Raw genomic sequence first — 16,240 nt, 5'->3', positions numbered from 1 at the left:
ATACACGTGGCCAAGTGTATTGAGAGTGGCTTTCATCCCTTTTCAACCATGTGTTCTTTTCTAGAAAAGAAATACAAAGACTGTCAAAGTTGTACTTACATACATATAATAATAGGCCTTTTGAATATAAATATTAATGAGATATAAGGAAATCCAATTAAATTTAACTTGGTACATTTTTTTAATGTTAAAAAGTGAACTTTAAATCAAATTTGGAAATAAGAGAAGTTTTCAGAAACCAAAAAGCTCTTGGCATTAGTGAAATATGAATCATAGAATCATAGAAAAGTTTGGGTTGGAAAGGACCTCAAGATCATCTAGTTCTAACCCCCCTGCCATGGGCAGGGACACCTCACACTAAACCATGTCACCCAAGACTCTGTCCAACCTGGTCTTGAACACCACCAAGGATGGAGCATTCACAACTTCCTTGGGCAGCCAATTCCAGTGCCTCACCACCCTTACAATAAAGAGCTTCTTCCTTAAATCCTATCTAAACTTCCCCTGTTTAAGTTTGAACCCGTCACATGTTGTCCTATCACTACAGTCCCTAATGAAGAGTCCCTCAGCTGCATTCCTGTAGGCCCCCTTCAAATACTGGAAGGCTGCTAGGAGGTCTCCACGCAGCCTTCTCTTCTCCAGGCTGAACAGCCCCAACTTTCTCATCCTGTCTGCATATGGGAGATGCGCCAGCCTCTGATCATCCTCGTGACCCTCCTCTGGACTTGTTGTAGCAGTTCCATGTCCTTTTTATGTTGAGGACACCAGAACTTGTCATGGTTTGAGCATGTTTTGAGGGTGTTTTTGTTCAAGGTTTTTTCCAGCCAGGGAGAGTCTGGGAGGAAGGAGAGACAGGACACCTGACCCAGGCTAGCCAATGAGGTATTCCATACCATAGCACGTGATGCCCAGGATGGATACTGGGAAGGAGAAGGCTGGAGGTGTAGAGCTCTAGAGAAAATGGAGGAGGGAGCACATGGTGCTCGGCCAGGCAGGGTGGAGTGAGTTATGGGTCGGTGGCTGGTGGGGTGTTGTATTCTTTTCACTTGCTGTTTGCTGTATCATTATTATTTGTAGTAGTGAATGGCAGTAGGGGGTTTGTGTTATGCCTTAGCAATTAAACCGTTCTTATCTCAATCCGTGGGGGCTACATTCTTTGGATTCTCCTTCCTAACTCTCCGGGAGTTGGGGGACTTGGTTTAAACCACGACATTTTTTGGCGTCCAACGTGGGGCCTGAGGGTTTGAGATAAGAACAGATCTGAGCAGATTTATGGTCTCTTGTCACAATGCTGATTTATTGGCTCTTAGAGGTTTTTCTCTGGATCTCGCTGTTTCGGGATTTTGCCGGGTACTTTGTGTATGGATTGGATGTGTTTGAGGCTTGGGCTAAAGCTTTTGTTTCACTGTACTTTGTGTCGGAGGCTTGTAATACGGTGGGGCTCCGGCAGCAGGGGGGGATGGACGTGGCCGTGGACTTGGACTTGTACCAGGCCGTCCTGCTGCTCTTCGCCGTCCTTGTCCTTATCCTCGTCGTCGTCTGTGTGGAGCTGCATGAAGCCAGGAAGGAGTGGCCCCGGGAGCTGCCGGCAGCTGAGGCTGCCAGGGAGAGCGGCACGGGGAGCCAAACGGCTGTGGCAGAGCAGCGGGAGCAGGCGGGGGAGGAGCGGAGCAGGGCGGTAGCTGAGCAGCAGGATAAGGCGGTGGGGGGGGTGAGTCCTGCGGCCGTTCCCGACCCTCCGACGGCCGAGAGTGTCCCCCGGAAGTCGCCCGCCGACCCCCAGCAGGATGCAGGAGACTACGCAGCACTTCCCAGCAAGGCAGAGGAGGAACCGAGTCCCGCCGCCGTTCCGAACCCCGCAGCATCCGAGAATATTCCCCAGAAGTCACCCGCCGAGACCCAGCAGGATACAGGAGACCAGGCAGCACTTCCCAGCAAGGCAGAGGAGGAAGATCTGGACTCGGGAGAAGAGAAGCTGATAGTGGGAGAGCTGGCAAGCACGGCAGCTACATCAGCCCCAGTGACAAGTGCAGCAGCATCATTTGAGAGTTCTGACGGTTTTGAATGGCTTTTGGGTGCCCTTGGGACCTACCTGCTGATTGTGATGGTTTTCGGCATGGTGGCACACACACAGAGTGTGTTCCATCCACAACCATTTTGTCTGATCCCAAAAGTTAAGCAGAGTCAGGTCTGGGTCTTGTCTAAGTTTAGACAAGTACATAGGAGCACCAGTAGACTGTTCCCAAGGCTGGACAGTCATGAGTGGCAGGGCATGTGGGACAGTATGGCCAGGTATCTGATCCACTGGGCCCCTCCAGTGCTTTGGAAGCATTGGAGGTGGAAGGCAGCTGTATGGAGTCCCCAGCAGCAAGCTGTAGAACTGCTGAAGGGGACGGTGAATGATTTTGAGCCTGGTGGGCCCAGATACTTCAGGCCATCAGTCCAGAGATGCAACATAGAGATGTCTCATGATCGAGGGGTGGACTTAAGAGTGATTGTGTATTGGAAATGTGAGATCTGGGCATGACGTGAATGGTATGGAATAAGGGGTGGATAATGTCATGGTTTGAGCATGTTTTGAGGGTGTTTTTGTTCAAGGTTTTTTCCAGCCAGGGAGAGTCTGGGAGGAAGGAGAGACAGGACACCTGACCCAGGCTAGCCAATGAGGTATTCCATACCATAGCACGTGATGCCCAGGATGCATACTGGGAAGGAGAAGGCTGGAGGTGTAGAGCTCTAGAGAAAATGGAGGAGGGAGCACATGGTGCTCGGCCAGGCAGGGTGGAGTGAGTTATGGGTCGGTGGCTGGTGGGGTGTTGTATTCTTTTCACTTGCTGTTTGCTGTATCATTATTATTTGTAGTAGTGAATGGCAGTAGGGGTTTTGTGTTATGCCTTAGCAATTAAACCGTTCTTATCTCAATCCATGGGGGCTACATTCTTTGGATTCTCCTTCCTAACTCTCCGGGAGTTGGGGGACTTGGTTTAAACCACGACAGAACTGCACACAATACTCTAGGTGAAATCTGATGAGAGCAGAGTAGAGGGGTAGGATCACCTCCTTCTTTGACCTGCTGGTCACGTTTCTTTTGATGCAGCCCAGGATACGGTTGGCTTTCTGGCCTGTGACTGCTCACTGAAGCAGGTTCATGTTCATTTTCTCATTGACCAACACTCCCAAGTGTTTCTTCTCAGGGCAGCTCTGAATCGCTTCTCTGCCCAACCTGTAGCTGTGCCGGGGGTTACACCGAACCAGATGTAGGACCTTGCGCTTGGCATAGTTAAACTTCATGAGGTTGGCATCAGCCCACCTCACAAGTGTGTCAAGGTTCTTCTGGATGGCATTCCTTCCCTCCAGTGTATATCACATTCATTTTTTTTTAAAGCACTCTATGCTTGTATACAGTCCTATTGCTCACACTTCAAAATACTTTTAAAATTCTTAAATGCATAAAATCAATATATTATGTAAATTATTCCATTATCCTCTCTTTAATGGATAGATGTTTCAACAGCATTTTACACACTCCTGGCCACCTGTTCCGTATTTATTCATCCTTGTGATAATCTGGCTTTGAACAAGTAAAAGACTCTTGTGGCATAGATTGTAAGAGCAGCACTTTAATGTGTACATGCCCTTTGGACAAGATTTTGAAAGATAGTACATTCTTTCTTCATGGCAGTATGACCTTCTCTAAAAATTACAAAAATATGCCATTTACATTACATTTCAAATATGTAATTTTTCCTAGAGGTCTTTAAAGGGAAAAGGTAGAAAATTAAATGTTAGTTGCTTTTCCTTGTTGGTAAAAGAGACTACAAGTGTTCGAGTGTGAAAAATGAAACTTATATTGTCTTATCTATTTTTCAGTTTCCAGCCCTTTGTATTTTTAAATTTTATACACTTATTAAATATGTTACAATATGATATACATTTTGTCATTTCATGCCACAGCCTAGGTAGAGATTTGTCGTGCAAGAAAACCATGTGTAGGATGTTTTGGTCTCTGTTATGATATAAAATATCTGGTTGATTAGAATATATGAAAATGCCTTATTTTTTACACTTCCATTATACAACAGTCTGTTTCAAGGGAGCACTATGTTCTTCTGATAATAATTTCTCAAACAACATGTTTAAGATTTTAAAATTAAATTACTTAAATATGTTCTGCTGCCTTTATAGAAATACCACATTTATTACTGGAATGCTGAAAAATTGAATTCTGAATCAATAAAATGAAAAACAATAGATGTAAGTAATATCACATGCTGAAAATTCTAATCTGACATATGTCAGGACAGCAATTTTGATGATCATGTTTATTTAGAGAATGGAATGTTACTGTATATGGTCTCATTTTTCTAGGAAACTTACACATGTGCTTCTCTGTATGTTATCCTTCTGGGTTTATAAAATCCCATCTGTATGCACAACAAACATTTATCCTATGTTTTTATGCTGTTTCATTTTTTAAGGCATCAGGACTTGTAAGCAGGAAAACCTAACTGAGATGACTGCTTCCACACTAAAGTTCTTCTGTATGGCCTGTTTCTCAGCTTCTCTGGATTTACTTCAGTTACAGTGCTCCTTACATGTGTAGAGAAATATTTCTATTTTAGAAAAATGTCTATAAAATGACAAGTGGAACAGCACCAGCAGTAGAGATCTGAGCTATGTGTACATAAGCAAATTATGTGATTCAGTCAGAATGGATTTATACACTGGTGCCGAGAGCCTGATGCCCATATTTTTATCATTTCTGAAGAGAATACTTCAAGCTGGCCTTAGTGTGGTCTTATGGGCTGAACAACTGATAAGTTAGAGTGCATTAGACATCCTGGCTTTCATTTTCCCATTTAATTTCATCCACAAGGAATCCAGCTGATTCTCTGAGAATGCTGCATAATGTGAGCTGAACAGCATTTAAGTGAGTTCAACTTGCAAGTTCACTGCTGAAATACACTTCAGATATGAATAGGAAAAATTAATAATGTAGATACAGCGTTCTGATTTCAGGACATTTGGACATTCTTAAGACATAGGGCACCAGTTAAAAATCACTGTCTTGAATCACAGTTGTAAAGAATATTCAAAACCTGGTTACCTACAACTTTTAGGTGAACTGTTGTTCATTCTGAAACAGGGCTGGCTGGGACATTCTTTGCCAAAAAGATAAATAACAAAACAGATATACTGCAACCAGCAATTTTATTATGCTTATTGAGGAGAGTTACCAGTACCTAGGAAAGATATGTTCCTATGAAAGCCCTGGTTTGGGAGGTCGTTCTTTTTGGTTTAGGGAGTTTTTTTTTAAGTTCCTTTGAATTTGATTGGGTTTTTTTAAAGAACTTTTCAAATACTGCAGACATACTGAATTTTCAATTCTTGTATTTTAGGCCTTGTAAAGGTAGAAAACCAGCAGTATTCTTTTGTGGCCAACACCATGCTCTGTTCATCAATCTGCTATACCCATTTTCTTAGCCCTCACTGGGAAATTAAATAATCCTGACTGGCAACTGACACATTAATTGCCTTTGAGGGAGCACACCTTTAAAAAGCAGTAATTTAAAGTCTTCTGCTTTGGTGGAAGAACCAATTTGCAGCATCATCAGTCAGGGTTTTGACATGTAACTTTGCACTTGCCATTTTGTTAATAAAGAATCACACTTGAATCCTGAGAGAGTGTTTCCCTAAAGAGAAACTTAGATGTCTTTGTGAAATTAAGATGACTTTGATAGGGACATGTAATGAATGTTTAAATGAGTTATTAACCTTTCATGACTTCAGTGAGTGTTACTGCAAGACAATTCATCACTGTATTGTCATAAGCTGCAAAAAGGTGAATATCACAGTAAGATTTATTTCTTTAAAAGTTTAGTTTATTTCTTACTAGTTTTGTGGATAACAAAACAAGGTTCTTGTGTATCTAATGGTTAATAAGCTGCATAAAAGAAGAATATGCTAATCAAATTTTGAATGCGTATAAGTTTATGAGATGGGAATTAAAAAACTATTTCTCCAGCAAGTAAAATTTTAGAATATTTAATTCAGTTCAAATTTTCACATCCATGTTGTTTATTAAGTCAATAAAAGTTATGTTCCTTTCCATCAAAGGTAGTCTATGCATGTGTATCAATTTATCAGAAAATAGCTTCCTTTTTCCCACCCTATACAAATTATCAAAGAAACGGAAAATTATAGAAATTCTAAAATCTGAGATGATCGTAGTGTAGTGAAATACATGTTCACATTCATACATGTTCACATTCACATTTTCACATTTCACATGTTTTAAGTTTCTATGTTTTTCGATGGATTGAGTGCATGCAAAAGTCACTTTTCAGAAGTATTTTCAAAAGGGTTTAATGCAGGGTTTTTTTGATAGAATTTTATATGTGTGTGTGTGAGGGTTTTTTTTTGTTGTTTTTATAATATGGTTTCCTACACAAAGTAGTTTTGATGGATTTTCTATTTACTTTTAAATTTAAAAAAATAATAAGTTATCTTATGGCTTGGAAAACGGAGAAAACTATAATGTAATTTTTTTTTGCAGGAAGTACAGTCTTTCATAAAGATCTATACCTACCAAAAATCTTGTTTTCAGTGCAGCTTTTAAATCGATTTAGAATAGGAGTTAATAGGAGGCAAATAGTTTCTTTTTAAGAGTTTGTAAAGCATGTAATGTCTTTAGATCCTCTATTGATATATTTGCAGTTCTGTTAAATCCTTAAAAAAAGCAACAACTATATCTCACAACAGTAAGAATGCCTGTTTCCTGGGCAAGCTTTATTAATTCTTTAATTCTCTTTAAATAGGTGGGAAAGTGTCTGAGTCAATGCTTGCTTTTAATGACTGAAAAAGAATTACTGAATACTAAGTAATATTTATACTAAGTTATAATAAATAATAAGCTATTGTAAAATTCCTCATTTCTTCATTTTCAAATAACATGAGAAACTGCTAAAACTCTGAAGTCACTAATGACTGTTTCATTTAGAAATGCACAGTAAGTATATAGGGAAACAAAAATGGAAAAAGTAACTGACATGCAAAACAAAATATTGAGAATGAAGACTTCAAGCAATAACATGAAGAATTATTTAGGATAGGAAATGCACTGTTTTGGGGAGGTAACACTCTCTAGGAGCTGTAAATTATTATACACAGCATGAAACTGGAATTGAACAAAGATAGGAGATAATTATCCACGACACAAGCTATATGTCCATTTGACACAATTCTGTGACAATTACAGAAAGAATGCTAACCTTTACTGTAATGTATTTGCTCTCATTATTTGTCATTTTTGTCATCATGTCAGCAGTTTCAAATTTGCAAGTTAAGTCATGGCAAATTGTCACAGTGGTTGTTCATGCAGTGTTAGGACCACATTTATGTGATTGTTTTAGTAAATGGCTCATTGGAAAAATATTTTCTGCTCAGTTGAAAGTTTTGCTGCAGGGACTAAAGCATATGAATCTGAAATACAAAATCAAGTTATTCATGTGTAAAAATTGACCTTTCCCTGATATATTCTTAACAAAAATATTCACTAAGTTGACTACAAACTGGAAAATTTTGTGTGTTTCATTTTATAATTACCATTGACAATAAAATTAATGCAATTTCAACCCATTTAGGGTTGATTTATCTAAAACATAAAATTCTCATTAGTTAAAAACTCCAAACTTCATTTTTATGGAAGCAATTTGTTTAAAAAATGATCATATAACTTTATGATGTGCCATGATCTTGTGTTTGTTACATACTGTTTATTCTAAAGCAATACATAAAAATAAGAAAAGACAATTTTTCTGCCTGACTCTTAGTATTGTTTTGTTTTATTTTGTTTCTTTTATAAAGTTATTGTAAATACATAAGCTACCCTAGAAATATTGAAGGTGTTTTAGTTCGGAATCTGTTACAACTAGGATCATTATCAGAGATGCAAAAAAATCCATGGAATTGTGTCATCTCCAATGTTTGCACCTGTGGCACAAAGTAAAGTATATTTTTTACACAGATATTGTCCTAGGTTCAGTAGTAGCAGTCATTTTTCTCTGTCTTAGTAGCTGGTGCAGTTCTGTGTTTCTGACTTTCAGCCTGGGAACAGAGCTGATAACACAGAAGTTTTTAGTTGCTGCTCAGTAATGTTTACTCTGACCAAGGACTTCCTGAGTCTCATGCTCTGCCAGGGGGGAGTTGAAGCCAGGAGGAAGCAGAGACAAAACACCTGACCCAAACTAGCCAAAGGGATATTCCATAGCACAGCATGTCATGCCTACCATATAAACTGGGGGCAGTTACCCAGAGGGGCTAAATCACTGCTCAGGGTGGGCTGGGTATGGGTCGGTTTGTGGTGAGCAGTTTTATTCTCTTCCCTTGTTATTTCCCTTATCATTATTATTATTGGTGGCAGCAGTAGTGATCTGTGTTATACCTGAGTTACTAGACTGTTCTTATCTCAACCCGTGGTAGTTACATTCTTTCAGTTCTCCTCCCTGTCCCTGTGGGAGTGGGGGAAGGAAGGGGAGGGAGGGAGCAAACAGCTGTGTGGTTCTGAGTTACCAGCTGGGCTTAAACCATGACAGATATGCACATTTTTGTCTTCAAGGTATTTTTGATATTTTAGTCATCTAGCTCCACCCAAAACTCAAAGGCTGTTGTTCTGTCATCATATGCAAATGTCCTGCAATTAAGTTGTCAAAAGTAATCCAATTTTAATTTCTAATATGAAATGGACATTCAGTCTTTTATGAGACTTCATACCTGATAATATGCAAAAAGGTTAAGCCACTGCATTAGTACAGAAGAAACAAAAGAGTTAGTTAGAAAGTATAGGTGAAAATTGAACCATTAAGCTTGTTATGGCAGCCGGCTCAGAACCACTTTCTGCCCATGGCTGTAACCAGTGAAAGGGCAGTATCTAGTTACTTCAACATGATTTCTGAAAGTGGGAATCATTTAACATGATCTCTAATGTCTAATGTAGAGCTTCAGAGTGACTTTTGCCTTGCTAACTGGCCAAGTCACTAGTAAAACAATGTTTTCTTACTTGATCTATAAGGAGTTGTCAGAGAAGGCACATTGGCTGCTGGCTCAGACTGAGCATGTTGTGAAAGAGGTCTGTATGTGAGAATGACTACTGAATGCAAGAATCCTGGGAAAAGAGGGAAGACCATGCACATGTGTTTATGTGTGCACAAGAGAGACAGTTTTGGAGCCATGACTTTCTTTCAAACACGTTCTTAATTACATGAGAGGATATTGCTTCCACAAAGGATTTGTTTTTTCCCCACTGTGTAGGAGAAATGTGCTAGAAGCTTACGTTTAGCTTCTACAAGGAAACAAGAATCTGCTGATTCTTAGCACTTGAACATTTGTTGTTTCAGTTTAAATAATATATTTTCAAGATAGCTCTTTTTGATGTACTCTGAAATAGATAAGTAATAACAGCTTTGGGGTCCCAACTCTACTTGTCCATTGGAAACACCAACCTGCTTAGTTGTTCTTGGTACAGGGAATAGACAAACCAGAGAGCTGAGATTCTTTGTTTCCTTAGAGGCCTGATTCACTAGACAGATGAGAGGAAATTCTCTATATAGCTTGCTGCCAATTCTCTTCCTGCTGGAGGATGGAGGGCTGTTTGTACTGCAGATCAACGCACATGCTGTTGCACAGATGCATCAAACTCATAAATTCTGTTTGTAGAAATGCTGTGAATTTTCACTGTGTTGCTTACAAGACTCAGACAAATGAAAGGAAGTGACTCTTGCGAAAGGGAGGAAGTTGCAGTAGCCTTTGAGTGGTTTGACGGCATCATGTTAGAGTAATTTGTATGTTAAATACTTTTCTCACAAAAATTTACTCCCAAGACGGTGGTTAAGAATTTGGAACATCCTATCTCTAGGACATCTCAGGATATCTCCACACAGAATGTGCTCTATTCTCTTACAATGAAGTAAATACGAAGAAAATGATATCATAAATAAACTCAGCAGATTTTGATTTGAGAAGAAAGCCACATTAATTCTTTCCTGTTCTATGAGACTTATTTTCATATGCTTTCCTTCCTTCTCCCACACTCTCCATTTTCCTGTATTTGATATTTTAATTTGAAATACAACACAGAACAGGAGGCAAAATCTTACTTCATTGGTACTGGTGCAACTTCAGCAACATTGTATGAGAAAAATTTGGTCCAATGACTCTGAGATACTTTCATTAAATGGGAGTTTGCCCTGTAGCACATTTGCAAGCTGTTCACATTTCTGCTAAGTTAAGTCAATCAATCTCCATAACAAGAACCTAGTTTTGTGGATTGTCTGAGGCCTTCTGATTCCCTATTAATTTCTGTAGGGCAAATCTCAGGTTTGGCCAACTTTTTCAGAGGAAGTATCTTGTTTGTTAAGATTGCATCCACATGTTATATTTAGAAGTCCTGACACCTTTGTGTTAAGAATGAAGAATGGGGTTGATTGAAGAATGGGATTGTAAATAAGTAACTTCAAGGATGTTAAGCTTTGTTAGCAGCTATAAAGATAAGGAAATGGCGAAGATAAGCATTGCAAGAACTGGCCAGAACCGGCCTGGTGGTTACTGACATAACAACGATCCTAAAACAAAGTGATGAAGAGGAAGCTGATGACAAAATAGCTACCAGGGGTCCAAAAGCCCACTACCACATTTTAGTGCACATGTGGGAAGAATTCTAGAAGTATGATGTAATGTATAAGTAACTCAATGTGTATGTATATAATCTAATCAATATGTATGTTTAAGGGCAAAATAATCACAGCCTGGTTGATGCTTGGATGAGACACGCTAGGAGGAGCTATCCCCTGTGTCTCGGGCGTCACAGTAAAGAATGCTTGCTTGTCAACTTAAACTTTGTTGGCGAGTTCCTGGAGACTTCTCCAAATCACCTCATTTTGTTGAAAGAATGAGATTTCTAAGGAGATTTTGTTAAAACTGTTCAAAAGTTAAGAAGAATATAGAAACATATATAGGCTTGATTTCTGCAAAGAAGAAATTCCAAAGACCACAGAAATATAGAAATGAAACCAAAATGTGTACAAAAATCCTGTGCTGTTTTGTCCATAGAGTCATAGAATGGTCTGGGTTGGAGGGGACTTTAAAGATCACCTACTTTCATCCCTATTTCCACAGGCAGGGACACCTTCCTTTAGACCAGGTTGGTCAAAGCCCCATCCAACCTGGCCTTGAACACTTCCAGGGATGAGGCAGCCACAACTTCTCTGAGCAACCTGTTCCAGTGTCTCACCACCCTCATTTTTTCCTAATGTGTCATCTAAATCTGCTCTCAGTTTAAAGTAATTCCCCCTTGTCCTGTCACTACATGCCCTTGTAAAAAGTCCCTCTCCAGCTTTCTTATAGGTCCCCTTTAGGGACTGAAAGACTGGAAGAGTGTTAGAAAGCCTCACCCAGATCTTTGCCATTCAGTTTTGTGAGACTGAAGACAAGTAAAAAAAAGAAAAAATAAAAAAATACCAGGATATCTTGAACAGTTTCTGTTCTTGATGTATGGGAAGCTCTATTTCCAGTTCACAATTTTGTGATTTCAGCCAAACTGTAGCCATCGTGCTGAGCGATATGGAAGTACTGTTTTATTAACAATTCAGCTGTCCAGCTTAAGGTATCATATGTTAACACCTTTCCAAGTTAAAAGTGCATAGCCTTAAAGGAGGGAAGAGTGGACTATTGCAAAGTAATATTCTCTATTTGATATGCTAAGGGAATTTGGGAACATAACTGAAGGAATTCTAACAGAAGGCATTACCCGTTGATTTTTCTTGTCGCTGATTAGCATGTGTAATGTTTGAAGAAGACAGAATTATAATTAAGACTGTAACTCCATTGGCATGGCTTTGTTGCTGCCTGTACTAAGATCTGCTCTGAGTTTCAGATAAAAGCTTTTATCTTATTTCAGTATGAGGTTCCTGATATACCAATTCTTTTCTCAAGTCTCTTCCAGGTCTATTAATGTATTCTATTACTACTACTATTATTATTTTATTATTTATAATACCCTTCCTCCCTTCCCTCCTATCCTCCCTTCCTTTCTTCCTTACACCCTCCTTCCCTCCCTCCCTCCCACCTTCCTTTCCCCCCTACCTCCCTTTCTTCCTTCCTTTCTCACTCCTTTCCTTCTTCTCTCCCTTCATTCCTTCCTCCCTCCCTCCCTTTCTTCCTTCCTTTCTCACTCCTTTCCTTCTTCTCTCCCTTCCTTCCTTTCTCCCTCCTTCCCTTCCTCCCTCCTTCCCTTCCTTTCTCCCTCCTTTAATAGCTCCCTCCCTCCCTTTCTTCCTTCCTTTCTCACTCCTTTCCTTCTTCTCTCCCTTCCTTCCTTTCTCCCTCCTTCCCTCCCTCACTCAATCCTTCCCTTCCTCCCTCCCTCCCTCACTTCCTTCCTTTCTCTCTCCTTTACTCCCTCCCTTCCTTCCTCCCTTCCTCCTTCCCTCCCTCCCTCCCTCACTTCCTTCCTTCCTTTCCTCCCTCCCTCCCTCCCTCTCTTCTGTCCTTGACATAAAGTGAGAAGACTATAAAGACTTCCAGCATGACCCTACACTAACACTGTAGATCAAGAACACCTATAGGACTCAACCTGACTGCCTTCACTTCTGGGGTTCTTCCTATAGAACACAGTTTGCAGGACCTCAACCCTCCATTCTGTTTGTAGGCTTTTTCTCTGATATCCACACTTTTAAAACTGGAAGTACAAAACAAACAGGAGCATATTTTTTTGTCTTTTTTTAAAGAAGAACCTTCCGAATGCACTTTCAGCTGGATGGCTGTATTTAAAATCAGAAATTGTCAGTCTGCGTTGGCTGAAAGTATTCCATTGCAGACTATAAAGACTTCAAAGACAGGAGAACGTTACAGACTTTCTCTCATGATTCATTCTCAGCTGTCTGTTGGAACTTCTTTTAACTATCAGAGATTTCACAAAATCAATGCTAAATGTACACAGTCAGGCTTTTATAAAGGATGTGCTTTTCCTAAGATGAATATGGTTTCATAGCCAATTCTCAATACAAAACATACAGAGATCTAAGACTATGGGTGAGACCTAGGGGACTGCCTCACCCTACTGTGATACATTTTACAGAATCTTGCAACCTTGTAAATGTGGGGGATTTTTTTAAACAAGTTTAAATTAGTTTTATCATGCATTTTTCCTTCTTTTTCCTTCCCTTCTTCTTTTCCCAGGGTATTTTAAGATGTTGTTTATGTCTCATCATTTCAAATGAGAACTCTGACCCAAAGCAAAATGTTGTGCATTTTTGTGTTATTATCCTGATTACCTTATTGATTTATTGACTTATTTAATTTCATGGGCTTACTCTCTTTTCTTATTATAGGGAAGAGGTCCCATGCCACTGTAGACTGTAAAGGGTTAACCCAGCTGGCAACTAAGCCCACACAGCCACTCACTCACTCCCTGTAAGAGGGATGGTGGGGGAGAATCAGCAGAGTAAAAGTGAGAAAACTCGTGGGTTGAGATGAAGACCACTTAATAGGTAAAGCAAAAGCTCTGCATACAAGCAAAGCGAAAAAGGGAATTAATTCACCACTTCCCATGGACAGGCAGGTGTTCAGCCATCTCCAGGACAGCAGGGCTCTGTCACACATAATGGTTACTTGGGAAGACAAACACCAGCACTCCCAATGTCCTCCCCTTCCACTTTCTTCCCCCAGCTTCGTGTGTTGAGCATGACACCATATGGTGTGGGATATCCTTTTGGTCAGTTGGGGTCAGCTGTCCCAGCTGTTTTCCATCCCAGCAACTTGTGCACCACAACCCTGCTCACTGAAGGGGTGGTATGAGAAGCAGAAAAGGCCTTGGCTCTATGTAAGCACTGCTCAGCAGCAATGGAAACATCCCTGTGTTATCAGTGCTGTTTCAGCACAAAAGCATAGCCCATACTAGCTACTGCAAAAATAATGAAATCTATCCCAGTCAGCATCAGAACACAAACTGTTCCAGGAAAAGCCAGCACACACTGGCAAATCATGAAGGCAAGGAACCTTGTAAAGCTTTAGGGCTTATGAATACTAAAGCCCTTTTGATTATTTTTTTACAAAGAGCACTGGGAAACACTAATGGTAACTAAGAAGGGCTTTAAGTACTTCTTGAGGTGTGTAAGTATTTTTCCATAATCTCAGTCTCACACTGACCTGCATAAATTCAAATCCCTCCTTAGAAGTTTAAATCAGTTTTGGACCTAAGCTTTCCAGTCTAATTTTTCCTTTTTTTTTAAATCCTGCAGATGGAACAGGGAAAAAATTTTTAACGAGGGCTTTAACAATACGCAGACTACTTGGAATTTTATATTTGTATATAAAAAAATAGGGATGGAATTAAGCAATAACTTTATGATTGTTGTCAAACAGTTTAAGGGGATTTTATTACTTGCATACTGTGCATAATTCATCCTGGAGAGACCTCTGAAATTTCGTTTTTATGTTTATATACATCTAAAAAAAAAAAAAGCCCACATCCCAAGACTTAGACATAAATCTACAGAGCTGCCAAATAATATTTGTCATTGTATTTTAGTAGGATAAACCTCCAAGACACACTAAAATCTCTGAACCTAACACTGATTTATATTTCACTTGAACCACAAACTACAAGAGCCAAAAATGAAACAAGTGAAAATCAAAAGATCTGACCCCCAAAGCTGAACAAAGTGAATGTTTTTCATTTAACCTTTCAAAATGTGAGGTGTGTGGTTTGCATTTTCTCATCCAGTAATATTTGATTTTCTGTATATGTCTTTCACAAATGCAAGTCAATTTTGACTATTAAGACAGCAGAACATTTTACAGCTACTAAATAAAATTCCTTGTATAAAGACATCTGTTTTTTTAATCTATAAGGGTAAGAATATTTCAAACAATATAAATATTGACCCTATACAACATTCAAAAACCTTTCTTTTAAAGGTAGCATTTTTATGAAAATGAATTATTTATATTTAATACAAGATATTTTTTTGTTTCACTTTTCCTTTTTTTTATTTTTTTAATTTTTTTTTTCTTTCAAATCCTAAATCTGGAGTTGCTTTCCTGCAGGAATTAATGAATTGTGAGTCTTCTCCCTGGTTTTAATCTCAGGACTAAAATTAAATTGTATGATTAGAATTGGCTTCCCATTGAGTTTTATTAGGAAGCGTTCTAAATTTTGTGTGAAACCCTGATGTTCTCTGATCTTCCATTAACAGGGTGTATATTTTGGTGAATTTTTTTATCCCACAGACTTGTGTTAAACTAATTATAAATACATATAAGTTCAGATTTATTTTACGTAAAGCCTTAAAGCTGCACCAGTTGTCTTTTCAAAGTGCAAGAAATTGCTGTATATTGGCAGGGGTTGAGTGAGGGTATCAGATCTTCTCTGTAGTCATTCCTGCAGGCTGCAGTTATTTCTATACCTACTGAGCATGGATAGTGAAGTAATGGATGAACATTCTGTCAAGGTACCTACCATAAAACTGCCTTCCCAGATTGCTACTGATTGTCACTAGGTTGTCCCACTGCCTTGACAAACTCTCCTCCAGTACAAACTGTTGGCTGTAATCTTCCTGGGGTTCAACATGCAGTAGGTCAGAAAATGCTATATATAAATCACAGTTTACCTGTGCTTTTGTCATTGCTGATTCATTGGTAAAAATTCTTGTTGCTCTTCAGTGAGAAAGAAATTGTACACCTTTCCCTTTCCTCTCTTTTCCTCTCTGCTTTTACTGTCTTCTTACATTTTTTCTCAAGTAAGCAAGGATAACCCAAGACATGATATTAAGATCCTTTCCAGCCCTAACCATTCTATGATTTTATAATTTTCTTTTGCTGTTTATTACTTTTGCTGTTTATATTTCACAATGTTCTAGAGAACTTAATGACTTTTACTTGAGAAAGTACAGTACCTAGACATACCTAAAATAAGGACATCACCAAGGTAAACCTCAAGGAAACAAAGGGAGGAAGTAGGTTGTTCTTACTTCCAGGAGATAAATAGGAGCTTAGGTTTTCAGTCTTCATTGTTTGCAACCCTAAAGGTCTACAAATAATTCCCTCAATGCAGCATGAAATGCAAAAATAGCCATTGTATATGGCTACTAAAAACTCTTATTTTTATATGAAAGACTCAGTTTGAACATGAGTCTCCGGAGTGAGTTTCTAAGAATGATGCAATTAAGTCACAAAAGAAAGGATT

This window comes from Melopsittacus undulatus, chromosome 5 (genome assembly GCF_012275295.1).
Source record: "Melopsittacus undulatus isolate bMelUnd1 chromosome 5, bMelUnd1.mat.Z, whole genome shotgun sequence".
Lineage (NCBI taxonomy): Eukaryota > Metazoa > Chordata > Aves > Psittaciformes > Psittaculidae > Melopsittacus > Melopsittacus undulatus.
This window is presented reverse-complemented; position numbering follows the sequence as displayed.